General features: G+C 44.3%; 1 long non-coding RNA gene across 5 annotated transcripts in view; it reads right to left on the bottom strand.

Annotated features, from left to right (window-relative positions):
• LOC309530977 overlaps positions 1 to 16,905 on the bottom strand; it is a 122,763-nt gene that overhangs the window by 12,381 nt on the left and 93,477 nt on the right. For 2 of the 5 annotated variants that reach the window (XR_014219000.1, XR_014219002.1), the window contains one exon: positions 3,460 to 3,855. The exons of the other annotated variants lie outside the window; for them this stretch is intronic. This is a non-coding gene — a long non-coding RNA (uncharacterized lncRNA). Of the gene's footprint in view, positions 1 to 3,459; positions 3,856 to 16,905 lie in introns of those variants that run through there. 5 annotated transcript variants of the gene reach the window in all.

Below are 16,905 nucleotides of genomic sequence, written 5' to 3'. Positions count from 1 at the left end.
CTGGAAAAGCCGGGACATCCCATTTTTTATTGTGAGAGAATGGCAGCATTTCCCCCCTGAAGAAAGTGCTTTTGGGGTTCACAATCTTGCGCAGTACACCAAAACATGTGTTTTCGGGCATCGTGCCTGTTAAAAAACCAATCCTCTTCTTTTTGGGGGGCGGCACCATGGCACAAAGTTACGGCAACCCAAACGACTGCTGTGCTTTTGTGATAAAAAACAGGAAGATGGCGTCCCGGATTTTGCCATCAAAGTGTTGGAGGGTATGTATGACTCAACAGGCAACATGGTCTACAACATCAGGGGCACTTCAGGAAGTAGTGTGTCATAGGGGCAGTGTTTCTTTGTTCTGCCCCTTTAGTATTTCATGGGTTCCCTCATAGGTAGCACAGTGGCCAACTATGCCTCACTTAAGAATAAATGCACCAGTGCAAAAGAGGAATTTTATAAATTTTGCATCTGCTAATATATACGTATAAACATAAATTTAGAAATTATTATTGCAATTGAAATTGAAATGCAGCAATCTCACCGTAATGAGGAGATGGTGGCTGGCCAACTGGGTTGCCTGCTGAGTTTGTTGTCTTGTTGATCACTGTTGACAAGTGATTTCAGGGACCCAGGATTTCTTTATGGGGTTTTTTTTTATCTTCAGGTAGAAAGCAGTTCCCTGACATCCTTTCAAACTGATGGATGCCCTCTGCAAAGCGGGACCCTATTCTATGAAGCCAGGGCTGAAATTTCAGTGATATCCCCCCCCCCCCAGAATGTTCTTTTTTGTGAGTCCCACTGGTCTTTGGGGAAAATACCATCCCCTTCCTGTGAATATGCAGCACCTAGCACCAGGAGTTTCTCTGCCCAGGAATAAGGGTGGAGAATTGCAGGTGCAAATGTTGATCCTTCAGCAAAGGTGATGAATGCATTGTCTGCATGACTGTTTAGAAAGAAACGTGCTTGTCGCCCAGCAATCGATAAGAATTCATTTGAATTTCAAAGCGGTGACGGCAATCAGAAAGGATTCATTAGGGAATTTGTAGGCAATGTCATAAGCTCTTCCGCAGTCATTCCGCCATCATTCAGGATTCATTAAGTGCTATTTCATGTTGGAAATAATGAGCTGTGGAAGCACTGTTAGCAGAGAATAATGGAAGGAAAGCAGGTTTACATATTGTAAATACTTTTCAGCTAGAGGTCTTGACTGCTTCACCGCAAGAGAAGATGCAAAAAGGCTAGCCTTCTCCTTCTCCCCCACCCATAACCCGATCTTTGCTAGTTGAGTACACCTCAATTAAGTAGCGCATTAGAGTCGTGCAAACTCAAAATTGGAATTTTTAAAGTTCTCTCTGACTTAGTGGCTTCAAAATGTCAATGGTTTAATTATCATGTTGTTTCCAAGTGAGTACCGTTTGTTCAGGAATGCGGCTGCTTAATAAGAGTTTTACTGTAATTGGATCTGCGTAAAACTCCTCCTCGTTTATAACAGTGGAAATTTTCCACTTCAGCAACAAAAACAACCTTTCTCTCTTTTCCGTCCTGCCTGCCGCTGAGCTGCAGCCCTTCTGTTGACAAAGAGCCTGGCTGCCTAGTTAGGCCAAGGACCCATCTAACTGAGCATCTTTTTCTCACAGTGGCCAACCAGAAGCCTATGGGACGCCGAGAAGTAGGACCTGAGCTCCACAGCACTCTACCCACGTGTTTCTTAGCAGCTGGAATTTGGAAGCAACAGAACTCAGTCATTTTATAAAATATTAGTAGAAATAGAGAATCAAGAAGATCAATTAAAAGAGGTGTGGGGAAAGGAGACAGCAGGGCATATAGAGAGTCAAAGCTGGGGGAAAATAGGGGAGAATTGTACATTGAAAATGTCTATAAGAATAAAAGAAAATTATATATTTTTTTAAAAAAATATTTTTTAAATTTATTTAACATAATTGTTACAAAATATAAGCAAAATATTGCAAATACATACATATATATTTCAAATAAGCACACACATATATAAAAAGGAACAAAAGAGAAAAAAAGAAGAAAAGAAAAAAGAAGAAAAAATAAAGAGAAAAGAAGAAGAAAAGTTGGAAGAATTTCTTCCAAGTTTATTCTACAAATTTCAATATGAAAATAATAATAAAATTTCATTGACTTCCATCACTTACAGAAAATTATTATAAATAAGTTTGGAGATGGTATTTAACACTAGACAGATTAAATCAAATAAACAAGGGATGTTTGGTGTTATGTTGGAGGGGATGCCAGGAAACCGGGAATTATGTTCACATGTGGTGGAGGTGTAAATATGTACAATTTTTTTCTGGCAAAGCGTGTTTAAGGAGATAACACAAATCACTGGGTTAAAATTGACTGAAAGTCCAGAGGTGCAGTTATTATCAATTTACGATGGGGTGGAAGGTTCACAGGCTATGAAGGACTTGCTCACAAATTTATTGACAGCTGCACAAATTATGATAGCTAGGAAGTGGAAGGGGCAGGCACAATGTAAAATGGAAGAATGGTATAAAAAGGTGTGGGATATAGCTATTAACGATAAACTAACATGTTCCGTTAAGGTAAGACGAGGAATATGCAGGAGAAATGATTTTGAAGGGATATGGAGGGTGTTTGTAGAATTTGTACTGTTAAAATGAAAAGGGGTCAAACCATTGCAAAAGGTGTTGAAAATTTGGGAGGTTGGATAGTTACAATGGAATGGTCTCGGTGGTGGGGTGCACATTTTTATTCTTGTTTATGTATGATTATTATTTTTTCAAAAACAAAAAACTCAGTCATCATGGCTAGTAGTCATCCATACATTTACTTGCAGAACGTCCCAAGTTTAACCTCTGGCATCTCTTGGTAGCTATGGGAATATCTTTGAAGAATCACTGCTGAGCTACACTGACCAATGGTCCTATATGCTCAAGTCATACGTGCAAAATCCAGTGCAGAGATTTGCACGGTTGCCAATTTGCTAAGTTCAAGGTGTTACTATTAGTATATAAAGCCTTTAACAACTTGGGGCCAGTTTATCTACGAGATTGTCCTACTCCATATGTGCCCACCCAACCGCTTTCATCAGTAGAATTGGCACTATTACAGGTGCCCCATAATATCCGTTCTGCTTTTGTAAGAACTTGTTTAGTGTGGCAGCACCTGCACTTCGGAACTCCCTGCCTATTGATATCAAGCAAGCGCCTTCAATGCATTATTTTTAGACCTGCTAAAATCAAGTCTACCCAGGTGTTTAGAAAGCTAATGTGAGCTTTAATTTGTTCCAGTCTATTGTTGTTTTAACTTTGTTTTAAATTACAGTGGTACCTCGGGTTACATACGCTTCAGGTTACATATGCTTCAGGTTAAGAACTTTGCTTCAGGATAAGAATAGAAATTGGGCTCCGGTGGCGCAGTGGCAGCGGGAGGCCTCATTAGCTAAAGTGGTGCTTCAGGTTAAGAACAGTTTCAGGTTAACAACGGGCCTCCGGAATGAATTAAGTACTTAACCCGAGGTACCACTGTATTGCCGTGTTTTTTTAAAAAAGTGATAATTTTATTGGGTTTTCATTTGGGGGTTTCAACTTTGAGGTCCCCCTCCCCCCATAATTGAGCAGTGAATACATTTTATGGGGAAAAAATAACTAAAACCTGAAGAACTGCAATATATTGTCACTTAAGAGGAGGTAATGGAAACATCCTTTATCCGAAGCTCTGGAAATTTTTGTTTAATTGGAGTTTGTTCAAGGTGCATTGTTTTCAGAATGACTTTGCTTGGTGCTGTTTAAACCTCTCAATCAGCCTGGCATTTGCTCTAACCTTTATTGACTTACAACACCCGTCCATTTCCTCCTCTAGCTCTCCTCAGCACTGAAATCCAATATACAGGAGACAGAGATGTAAGAAGGCTTTGAATCTTAAATGAATCAGCCTCTCTCAAATGAGAGGTTCAGTACACTACATTAGCAAAGATCCCCTCTTCTGTTCCCTCTCTATTTCAGTCTTGATATATATGTATAGCTTTTCGTTCAGCTATGACCTTCTGTTAAAAGTGAAGAGCCTTTTTGTGAAGGATTCAAGAGATGGAGACCATCTGAATTTAGAAAAAACATGCTAGGGGCTGATGAGAACTTGAGTCCAACAACATCTAGAGAACCACAAGCTTCCCGACCCTTGATGCAAAGCATGTTCTCTATCACCGAACACTGGAAGATGCCTTATATCAAGACTGATCACTGGGCCATCTAGTTCAGTATTGTCTACACCAGGAAAGTAGAATGTGGGTACAGTGGTACCTCGGGTTAAGAACTTAATTCGTTCTGGAGGTCCGTTCTTAACCTGAAACTGTTCTTAACCTGAAGCACCACTTCAGCTAATGGGGCCTCCCGCTTCTGCCAAGTGATTTCTGTTCTCATGCTGAAGCAAAGTTCTTAACCTGAGGTACTATTTCTGGGTTAGCGGAGTCTGCAACCTGAAGCGTCTGTAACCCGAGGTTCCACTGTATTTGTTTCTGAGTAGCTGTTTATAGAGAGTTATTGGGCTGCTTTATCTGTTGGGGTAGAAGGTATGAGAGCAAGCATTGTTTAGGCAATGTTTCTGACTGACTAGTTAAGTACCATGATCAACATCACCAAAGAAGCTGCTCTGTGCCACAGAATGAATGAGTTAGCCTTCCCCACTCATCTGGCTGCTAGGTGGAAGAACAATTGTGATAGGGAGTGTGGGTTCGTGTAAATCTGTGTTCAGATCTCAGCTGAATCCCTACATAACACCACTTGTACATAGGCTGAAGTCTTTTGTTTGGGCTTCGATTGCTGCGTAAAGTGTGTGCTTCCCCCTGTTGCTTCTTTCCATTTCTCCAAGCGGCAACTCCCCCCACCCCACCCCCGGCATACTTGGCTTCAGACAAAAGGAGATGCTGCAGCTTTAATGAAAATTTAAAAGTCAATGAGACACAGACGGGGGGTTGGGGTGGTCGGGAAGAGAAAGGGAGAGATGGAGAGGGGGAGAAATGACCCGGGATGAGAGTAGTCCAATGAATAAATTCAAACCATTTAGAGAATGTTTGGAAAGATCAGAAGGGCACCTTTGCTCGCAGCATTTTAACGAGCCTTGGAGAATTAGCGAGAGGGCTGAAAAATGAGTGGCACTGGCAAAGAGTAATTTGGTTGCGATCACTTGAGGGTGATGAATGAGGATGTGGCATAGCCTCTGCAGAGAGGGATTGTCTCTTCTCAAACAATTGTGTTTCGCCGACATGGGAGGGAGACATATTGCAGCGGGGGCAATGGCTGGTGTTGGATGCAATGGTGATGTGGGACGCATCGGAATTGCCTTGCTGGAATGACACTGAGGATCCGATCTGCATTCTCTTGTTTACGGTGGCCAGGCAGAGGCTCCTGGAAGCTCAAGTTCAGGCTTGAAAGCAGGGGTGCACAAAATGGTCTATCTAGATTTTTCTCCATATCTCTCTGATGCAAAACCCTTCCCCATATTTTTGCACACAATTTTTCTTAATGAACACATCTTTGCAAACAATTTCCCCCTCCTTAAAAAGTGTGTGGCTTTCATTACAGTTCACTTGCTTTCCCCAGATAGATGCATTCTTGCATTGGCTGGAGAATCCATTGGCAAGCTCAGGGATGTGCAAATTTTGAAGGCTTGTTGCACCTCAGTTTGAGTCCTGCTTCAGGAAGTACATGCTAGGTAAGTTAAAACTAAGGCCCTGAGGGCCAGATCCGGCCCAATCGCTTTCTCAATCTGGCCCGCAGATGGTCCGGGAATCAGCATGTTTTTACATGAGTAGAATGTGTCCTTTTATTTAAAATGCATCTCTGGGTAATTTGTGGGGCCTGCATGGTGTTTTTACGTGTGTAGAATATATGCTCTTATTTTAAATGCATCTTTGGATTATTTGTGGGGCAAAGGAATTTGTTATTTTATTTTTTTCCAAAATATAGTCGGCCGCCTACAAGTTCTGAGGGACAGTGGACCGGCCCCCTGCTGAAATGTTTGCTGACCTCTGGGTTAAAATGAAGGGGCTGGTTCACAGCCTAGGGTACTTCTGGATTCAGCCTTGTCCCTGGAAGCCCAGAAGGGTGAGACTTTGCCAACACAGAATCATAGAATTGTAGAGTTGGAAGGGACCATGAGGGTCATCTAGTTCATCCCCCATATAACAGCTCAGAGCTCTGAACAGGTTGCCAATCTGCTACAGGGCTGAGTTCAAGGTGTTACTATTAGTATATAAAGCCCTTGACTGCTTCAATCTGTGGAACTGGCACAGTTACACGTGCAATAAATAAACTTCTTCTGCGTTTGCATTTTCAATGGCATTTTCACTAACATTTTTGTGCACACATTACCGTAGTCCATGAATTTCTGAACACACCCATTGGCTGACGGACTGCACTGCAAAATCTGGGGAAATGCAGATTCTGGAGGATGCCTGTGTTTCGGTTCACAAACTGTTTCAGAATGCAAACCGGATTAGCTTGCCTTGAAATGTGAACCAAATTATCCCCCTTCGTCACCCATTGCTCTGTGGCAAGAGATCTAGATTCAATTCCCAGCGGCATCTCCAGTTAAAAACCTTGGAGACCTGCTGCTGTTCAGAGTAAACAGTGCTAGGCCAAGTAGACCAAAGGCAGCTCTGTGTGTTCAAAACCAAGAAGCCTGTGGAGGAGGAGAAATCCAAGTCAATTGATCTCCAAAGACTGAAATATTCCTTAATAGTCCCTGCTGCTGTAGGAGGCTGATGAATTCATCTTGAGCCAGGAAGATTGAACTCAGTTTAAGAGCAAGAGGGGAGGACATGAGATATGTATTAAGGTAGATGAAGGCTGAATTAAGATTAATGATAGCCTTTTGGAGTGGACTGGGATCTTCAACCCTGATATGAAAGCTGGAAGTCCAGAGATGGAATACAAATTACTTGTATTACCTACTGGTAGCCTTCAGCTGTTATTAAGTCTCACCTAAAGCAGCCCATTCATATGCAGGCTGGAGAAACATGAATGTCCCCATATTTCCTTCACACCTACAGTGGAAGCTATTAGACTGAGAGCACACAAGTGTTCACAACACCCCTTTCCAAAATACCACTTCAGGTGAGGGTATAAATGAGGTCTAAGCAATAACAACAACAATAATAATGCACATTTCTCTTCAGGCTTTCTTCCATCATGGTACTCAGAGCAGAACACTCATAATTCCCAGGTGATTTCCCACCCAGGCACTGATTAGGACCAACCCTACTCATCTCATGAAACAAATATGGATTTTGGAATTTTGGTTGGCCTCATATGGATTATGGAGGGATGTTCCTCCACTAAAGGCCCTGGACCTATTTCTCTGCTGTTTGGCAGACTTAATCGAGAATGGATGGCTTAATCAAGAGTGGATGTGTATCCACTTTGGCCAAAGGGGGGGGGAGTTACAGCTGTTTTCGGGGGACCCATGATAGTGAATGGGGAACATGGAACTTCATTTTGTACAGAGCAGCTTGGAACTTAAACACAGATCAAAGTGTAGAGAGAACAGAGACTTAGAAACAGATTGGATAAAAAAGAAAATCATAAAGAGTATAAAATCATAGAATTTGTAGAGTCAGAAGGGTCATCTAGTCCAATGCAGGAATCTTTAGAGATAATAATAATAACAATAACAACAACAATAATAATTTATTATTTATACCCTGCGCATCTGGTTGGGTTTCCCCAGCCACTCTGGGCAGCTTCCAACAAAATATTAAAATACAGCCCCCCCCCACTTCTGCTGCAGAGGCATTTGGAATTGGCAGCAGGGCAGGCCATGGACCTTTCTTAGGACTTGGGACATTAAGAGCCACCCAGTCTTGTTGACCCTTGTGCTGAGCCTGAGATATGGCTTCCCCACTCACCGAAGTACCAAGATGGCAGCCGGGTACTCTTGGTAAAAGTCGCCCTCATGTGCCAGGGCTCGCCTCCTCACCATAATAATCCATTCCCCCATTACTTATAGTTTTCTTTTGCCCTTCCCAGTAGACAGTCTGCCTTAGTCCCACCACCGCAGCCTCTCCCTCCCAAACTCTGAACTCGGCCACATCCTGCTATTAGCTCAACGTACTGAAAGCTAACTAGACCTAACAAAGCGGCCTTCAAACAAGGCCGCAACGGTAAGGGTTTAACGACACCGTACAGACACCCACCCCAGCAATATAAGCATTAAAATTTGTCAAGTGTAGAAAGGAAATGGCAAAACATTGCCCTGGAGCAATTCGCTGTATCAGTGCAACAAGGAAAACTGCTTAAAGTGGCTGCTTTGGATATTTGCTCTGCAATCTGAAGTTGCAGCACTCTGGTTCCATCTCCTCGAAGGGCATGGGTTCACAGTTTTTCATGGGGAAGGAAGGATTAAAGGGATTCACCTTCCATGACGGGTTACTGCGGCTCAGCTGAAGATTAGTGCAGAATTTCTAATAAGAAAGCTGTGGGACAATAGCAGTACGTACGTCTGGAAAAATGTGAGAGATGCCGAGCGGATGTCTTACGGAGGCCTTTGAGTTCCCAGAAGCGTGTGGGCCTGATTCCACATGAAATATCCTTTGCATCGAAACAGTTGGCGAGAAAATTGGTAGCCCAGAGGATCAGGTCTCTATCTTGCCAACACAGATAATCATTATTATGCAGCCCGAGCTCCAGGTGTGCAGTCATGTACTGTGGAGTTTACAGGTGTCTCTGGAACACGCAGCACCACGGGCATTGACCAATGGAGGCTGAAATTGAGAAAGGCCCGAGTGTCTTATGAAGCTCAACAAGGGAAGATTACCTCCGGCATTAGGAGAGACATGAACTACGGTTTGCCAAAATAACATCTGCCCTACGTGCTTGATAGTAGGCACATTCTCCAAGCGTGGATTCTTGTGCAGCTGAAACAACACTAGCCATGTGCAAAAGGAAAGTATTAGGAGGCTCAGGGGAAGTCCAAGTATTAAAAAAAACAAAGCAAAATAAAGCACCTTTGCTGGGGCAGGGGATCAAAATGGGGGAAAGCTGCAAAAAGTGCCATGAGTTTTGAGCTCACTTGACAGACAGGGAATGACAGCTGATTGTTGAGAAGAAAAATGGGGGAAAGGGAATAGTATAGAGGAATAATTGGAAATGACATGGGTGGAGGGAACCCTGAAGGGTGTAGCTGTCCATGCTGCAACATTTTGTTGCAGATACCTCTTGTCAAGAATATCAGGATAAACAGCCAGAGCTGTGTTGTAATTCATGGATTTCATTTTTCTACAGCAAAAACAGTACCATTGAAAAAAAGAGTGTTGTTTTCTTCTTCTCCAAAAGGGCAGTGATCCCCAGGGAGGAGGTGATGTCACCCAAGTGGCTTCCTCTGCCGCTGCATAGAATAGGAGAGAGGGGTGGGACTCACTGGGAGCAACGCCACTATCTAAGAGAGACTGCATTCTTTTGTCTCTCTGTGTGAATATTGAATAAATACATGGTAAGAACTCTTCTCCTTTATGGATTGTGGTTCTCATCAAAGAGACATTTTAGACTATCGAGCAGGAGAGGTCTAGAGTACAAAGTGATACCATGTTGGTTTTGTGGTTCACTTAACTATCTGCTGAGTCAATATACAAAGCTGCTGAGCACTGTCTGAATATTGTCTGTACCAGGGTAGGGAACCTCATTACAGCTGAAATCCTACCGAAATGATCCGTGAGCTGAAATCCTACTAGAACGGTGAGCTGATAGCCTATTGGAATGGCTAGTCAATCATAGTTGCGTCTAATCCCAGCCATACTCAGAGTAGACTCACTTAAATTAGGAGGCAAGACTAATTTAAGTGTGGTGTAGTGGTTAAGAGTGGTAGTCTCGTAATCTGGGGAACCAGGTTCGCTTCCCTGCTCCTCCACATGCAGCTGCTGGGTGACCTTGGGCCAGTCACACTTCTCTGAAGTCTCTCAGCCCCACTCACCTCACAGAGTGTTTGTTGTGGGGGAGGAAGGGAAAGGAGAATGTTAGCCGCTTTGAGACTCCTTAAAGGGAGTGAAAGGCGGGATATCAAATCCAAACTCCTCCTCCTCCTCCTCTTCTTCTTCTTCTTCTTCTTCTTCTTCTTCTTCTTCTTCTAATTTAAGTCCAGTAATTTTAGCAGTTGCATGCAGCCCATAGTCAGCTAGTGTTTTCCTAGGACATTTACATTTCTTGAGGAAAACTGATTTGCAGATCCACCAGGTAAATAAAGACAACATTCTTAGCTGTGAGGGTACTTAAGAGCAGAGTAAAACATACCATATTTTTTTTCTTGTTGGAGCTCGGTTTTCAAAAATCAATGAGATGAGAAAGGTCTGCTGTCCAATTTGGTTCTCTTGGTACTCAAACATTGCGAAGATTAATGACAGACATAAGAACGGAAAGGTGTGCCCTCCTTCGATCTGGACTGGCTAATGCTGCTTTTAATGCCTCCATCCATGCTGTGAAGTCAGGCAAGAGGCCTCGTTGAGATCCTCCTAGGTTCAAGGGAAGTCCTGCTCAACCACAACTTCCTGGCTCATAATAAGGGGGTCCCCTATGCATCTTTGACAGAACATCAATGTTTGCACTGAGAAGCCTTTGATCTCCAGTAAGCATGCCCATGTTCGGAGTAGGCAGCAGCGAAGAGGGGGTGGGGGGGAGGAAGCAAGCCCAACCTTATAATAGAGAAGAATCTATTCCAGTTGCAAGTCTCCTCTAAGAACTCAGAGACGGCCCATGTGAATTGCATGCACTTATCATGTCAGAGACATGCAGGCCTCTTGCTGACTTACTAGAGGTTTGCAGATTTGCTCCCATTTACAGGATTTCTTCATTTCTGAATGAATTGTGCAATAGATTAGGGATGTTCAGTTCTGTTCAGGAGAAGGGGAGGCAGTGGAAGTGTGTGTGTGTGTGTTAAGATTTGGGCAAATAGCCTTTTATAGCATTTTGCTCCTGGCTTTGGAAAAAACCTAAACAGATGATGCTGTAAAGAAGATGACGTGTGTGTGTGTGTGTGTGTGTGTGTGTAATAAAAGCAACAAAAGTCCATTTTTCCCTCCCCCACCCCAATCTGGAGTTGCCTACTGAAAGACCACCTCGGTGGATTGTACCTAATCACAACCTTTCAACACTATCAGGCATGGCCCATTAGAGGCACTAGTCTTCCAAAACAAATTACTTACTGTAATCCCTCTCCTGATGTATGCAGTAAAAGACAATAGCACAGCTCATCGGCCAGCACTGCTCTTTGAGATTTATAGTGTGCAGCTAAGCAAACTTCCATTTATAGTTATATCCCCAAACTGACCCACAAGCCACAAAGAGTATTAAAACAGTTGCACTCTTAATGGCACAGGCCCTTTACTGCTACAAAACTAATGTCGGCTCATTGTGGATTCATGGAATAGCAGAGGTTTACAGCCGATAAGGATCTCAAACACCTTTTCCCTCTGCCTGATACTGTGCTGTCATTTCAGCAGTGCAAACAGAGGACTCTTGATGGTTGCGACAGGATCAGTACCCCCAAGTGATGCCTTGCTAAATTTATGGAAGCAGCGAACGCTTCCTTTCTCCCATTGCCACTGCTATATATTTCAAAGGGACAAGCATCAGATCATATAAATGTCCTTCTCACAAGTGCTGCAGGACATATCAGAAAGTTATTCCTGATGTTTAGTCAGGATCTCCTTTCTTGTAACTTGAAGACATTGGTTCAGGTCCAACCCTCCAGAGCAGAAGAAAAACAAGCTTGCTCCATCTTCCATGTGACAGCCCTTGAGATATTTGAAGATAGCTATCATATCTCATCCCAGTCTCCTATTTTCCAGGCCCAACTGCCTCAACTATTCCTTTAAATCCTTGGTTTCCAAATCCTTGATCATCTTGGTTGCACACAGTCCAGCTTGTTGTTATTTTTCTTAACTTGTGGCGCCCCAAACTGGACACACAACTCCAGGTGTGGTCTGACCAAAGCAGAATAAAGGTACAGCTTCCGGGTCATGTGGCCAGCATGACTAAGCAGCTTCTGGCGAACCAGAGCAGTGCACGGAAACGCCGTTTACCTTCCCGCCGGAGTAGTACCTATTTATCTACTTGCACTTTGATGTGGTTTTGAACTGCTAGGTTGGCAGGAGCAGGGACCGAGCAACAGGAGCTCACCCTGTCGTGGGGATTCGAACCGCCAACCTTCTGAATCGGCAAGTCCTAGGCTCTGTGGTTTAACACAGAGTGGTACTATTATTTCCCTTGATCAGTACACTAAACGTTTGTTGATGCAGCTTAGAATAGCATTAGCTTTCTGTTGTTGTTGTTGCTGCGGCTGCAGCACATTGCTGACTTGTGTTAAGCTTGTGGTCTACTAAGACTTCTAGATCCTTTTAACATGTACTACTGGGAAGCCAGGTGTCCCCCATCTTATATTTGTGTAGCTGGTGTAGAACCTTACATTAGTCGGTATTGTAATTTACTTTATTAGTTTTGGCCTAGTTCGCCAATCTGTTAAGGTCATCTTAACATATGTGTCAGGGGTTCAGGAGCAGAGACGCAGAGAAGGGAGGAGACAGAGAGCGAGGGGGAGGAATACGAAGGAAAGATGAGTGGGGATGACGACCCGAGATCACCGAGCCTGTCCAGTGAGTCCGAGGATTCCCAGAAGGGAGCGCCAGCGGTCAGAGCAAGGGGGGAAAGCAGGGGGACACCCCGGGAAGAAGGGGCCAGAGAGGGATCAGAGAGCAGCAGCTGGAAATCGGGACCAACGTGCCCAGCTGGGAGCAGCGGGGAGAAAGGGGACCAGGCATCGGGGTCCGGAGGCTTTCAGCAGGAGGGAGGGCACGAGTCAGGAGTAGTCACGCCCTCATCAGGAAGCGAGGAAACGGTCAAGAGGAAGGTAGAGAGTTGGGCGCGCGCGCCAAGTTCAAATGCAGCGGAAGCTGGCGCAGTGAGCAGCCCGGAGAGTGAGCCAGGTCCCAAAGCCCGCCGCAAGGAGGCGGAAGGGTCCGGGGGGTCCGCGTCAGAAGAGAGTAGAAAGGAAGAGACCCCGGGGGGCAGAAGGACCCAGAGACGGAGGGAAAGGCGCAGGAGGTGGAGCAAGGCTAGGGTATTAAGCTGGTGTGCTAGAGGCGGAGACTCAGACGGGTCTTCGCCGGTCTGACATAGAAGACGTAGGGCTGCACATTGCAGTTCGGAAATGGAATCTGTAACCCAATAAAGACTCTTATAACGTGACCGCTGGCTTGCGTGGTCCTATGTGAGCTGGGACTGGGTGGCAGCCCTGACAGTAAGACCCGTCTCTTAAAAAAGCTTCGAACACCTGGAACCTCGCAGCGGAGGCAGAAGCAGCGAGAGGAGGAAATTGGTGTTTGGGAGCAAGCTCACAAAGGTTGGCAGAGATGACGGACGCCGAGAAAATTTTAGCGTTGCAACAGGCAGTGACCCAGTTGAACACAGAGGTACTGGCATCCAAGAAAAGGGAGCAGGATGCTGCGGCCGCCTACAGAGATCTCCATGCCAGGTTTGAAGCGTTGGCTAAGCAAGGGCAACCGGGAACCAGGCCGGAGGGGGTCGGGTTGGCACGGAGAGCAGGAGGGCTGGTGGCTCACTTCGATGGGAATTTACAACAGTACCCCAATTTTCGAGCAGACGTAATGTGCGCACTGCAACTGCTGGCAAAAGACTTTAGAGATGAGGAAGAGAAAGTGGGGTTTATACTGACCCATTTGCATGGGGATGCCAAAGCGTGGCTGCGCAATTTGTGCAGGGATAAAGACCCGGCGCTTCAGAGTGCAGATGCCTTTATCAAAGCGATGGATGCGTGCTTTTTATCTACCATTGACGTGGATCTTGCTCGAAGGGAGATACATGGACTGAGGCAAGGGAGGGCGAGTGTGCGGCAGTATCACGCCCGCTTTTTTGCGCTAGTCAGTGCCTTGGAATGGGACCGAGATTCACCCCCAGTCAGAGACCTGTTCTGGGAGGGTCTGAGCAGTGCTGTTAAAGACGAAATTGCGAGGGGGGAGAGGCCCCGAAGCACGCAGGAGGTGGTCCAGAGGGCGCTGACTGTGGGGGTGAGACTGGAAGAACGCCCATGGTGCAGAGACGAAGGACGTGGAGGGCGCGAAGCAGCGAGAAGTTTCTCTTCTGTTCCCAGAGAAGCAGCGCGTGCGCAATCCACACCTCCGCCAGGAGGGGGGGTGGAACCTATGGAGGTGGGAGGCGCCAGGGCTCAGTTGGCTACCAGAGCCCCAGCACCGGGAGCAGTCAAGACTAAGCCTCCTAGAGGGAACCGGAAGTGTTACATCTGCGACAGCCCTCAACACATGGCGAGAGAGTGTCCCCAGAGGAACTCCAAGCACACTGCAACCTCCGCAACGGTGAAAGCAGTTACGCAGCACAGCGAACCCCAGCAGGGAAACGACGATGTCTGGCTGGAGGCAGAGGCACTGGGGCCCAGCCAGACGAATCAGTGAAGCAGTCCCCAGAGATCTTGCAACCCACAGACCCCCTCCCACCCAAACCAGTAGTGCAGCTCACCGCATCACTCCAGCTACCCAATGGCATCACTATAGACGTGCCTCTTTCTGTGGACTCTGGAAGTAATGCAGACTTTATTTTTTTTTTATAATGATTTTTATTGCATTTTTTCCAAATTACAGAAAGAACAGAAGAAAGAAATAACATAAAGAATAGAAAGAAAGAAAAAAAAAACAGAAAATCACAACCATTTCAACAACTTATTTCAAATTTCCATTGGACTTCCCCACATCTCCCACATAGTGCATTCTTGACAATAAAGTTATCAGCAAATTATACCCTTATTTCGTGTGTTTCTTTGTATTTTCAATTGCAGTTTAAGTTTAAATCTCTTATTTTCCATTTACTCTAAAAATATAACATGTTGTCATTTTTACCCATTTAAACTTTGATTCTTTCATAAATGTTATCCAATTTCATAAATAATTAAATTTTCGTTGCTGGGGCTAACATTCCAAGTCATACGGCATCTTAAGATTCATATAACTTATAATACTTTTGCAAATAGTCTTTAAATTTTTTCCAGTCCTCCTCCATTGCCTCTTCTCCCAAATCTCGGATCCTTGCAGTCATCTCGGCTAGTTCCATGTAGTTCATCAATTGCGTCTGCCAGTCCTCCAGTGTGGGCAAATCTTGGGTCTTCCAATGCTTAGCGATAAGGATTCTTGCTGCTGTTGTAGCATACATAAAAAAGGTTCTATCTACACCTTCTGGCCGACAATGCCCAGAAGGAAGGCCTCCGGTTTCTTGGGGAAGGTGTACTTGAACACCTTTTTTAACTCGTTATAAATCATTTCCCAGAAGGCCTTCAATCTTGGACAAGTCCACCAAAGGTGAAAGAATGTCCCCTCAGCTTCCTTACATTTCCAGCATTTATTATCGGACAAATGGTATATCTTAGCCAGCTTGACCGGGGTCATGTACCACCTGTATACCATTTTCATAATATTTTCTTTCAGAGCATTACATGCAGTAAATTTCATACCGGTGGTCCATAACCTCTCCCAGTCTTCAGACATGATATTATAACCAATGTCCTGAGCCCATTTTATCATCGCTGATTTAACTGTCTCATCCTGAGTGTTCCATTTAAGCAGCAAGTTATACATTCTCGATAATAACTTGGTCTTTGGTTCTAACAACTCTGTCTCAAGTTTCGATTTTTCCACCTGGAATCCTGTTTTTTTGTCTAGCTTAAAGACCTCATTAATTTGGGCATAGTGTAACCAATTTTGCACCTTATCCTTTAATTTTTCAAAGCTCTGCAACCTCCAATTACCTCCAATGTTTTCTATTATTTCCCAATATTTCGGCCAGTATGCCTCCATATTGGGTTTTTTCCGAGCCTTGGCCTCTATTGGTGAAATCCACCTCGGAGTTTTGCTTTCCAATAAGTCTTTGTATTTTTTCCAGACCATATATATTGCTTTTCTGACAATATGGTTTTTAAACATTCCGTGTGTTTTCCCCTTGTCATACCACAGATACGCATGCCAACCTAGCGAATTATTAAAGCCTTCCAGATCTAGGACATCAGTGTTTTCTAGTAGAATCCAATCTTTCATCCAGCAGAAGGCCGCAGCTTCATAATATAACCTTAAGTCTGGCAGGGCAAACCCCCCTCTCTCCTTTGCATCAGTTAGTATTTTAAACTTTATTCGGGGCTTTTTGCCCTGCCAGACAAACCTAGAGATGTCCTTCTGCCACTTTCCAAAACATTCCACTCTGTCCACAATCTGCAAGGCTTGAAACAAAAACAACATTTTTGGCAAAACGTTCATTTTTATAGCTGCAATTCGGCCTAACAAGGATAGTTTCAATCTTGACCAGATTTCTAGGTCTTTTTTAACTTCTGACCAACATTTCTCATAGTTGTCTTTAAATAAATTCAAGTTCTTAGAAGACAGATTGACCCCCAGGTATTTCACTTTTTTGACAATGTTTAGTTCTGTTTCCTTCTGAAACCCCTCTGTTTCAATAACTGTCAAGTTTTTCCCTAACACCTTAGTTTTTTGTTTGTTCAACTTAAAACCCGCCACCCGACCAAATTTCTGAATCAATTCCAAAACTCTTTTTGTACTAGATTCTGGCTCCTGTAATGTTAAAACCAAGTCATCTGCAAATGCTTTCAGTTTATATTGTTTCGCTCCGACCCGTATTCCTTGTACCTGCCGATCCTTCCTTATCATGTTCAGCAAAACCTCCAGGACTGAAATAAATAATAAAGGGGAAAGGGGGCACCCCTGACGTGTTCCTTTTTCAATATGAAGTTCTTCTGTCACCACATTGTTCACTATCAACTTAGCTTTTTGTTCTGAATAGATTGCTTCTATCCCATTCTCAAACCCCCTTCCCACTCCCATCCCTTCCAAGTTTTTCTTCATGAATT

This window comes from Podarcis vaucheri (genome assembly GCF_965113315.1).
Source record: "Podarcis vaucheri genome assembly, chromosome: 1".
Lineage (NCBI taxonomy): Eukaryota > Metazoa > Chordata > Lepidosauria > Squamata > Lacertidae > Podarcis > Podarcis vaucheri.
The sequence above is the reverse complement of the archived record's forward strand: the minus strand, read 5'-3'. Positions and strand labels throughout refer to the sequence as shown.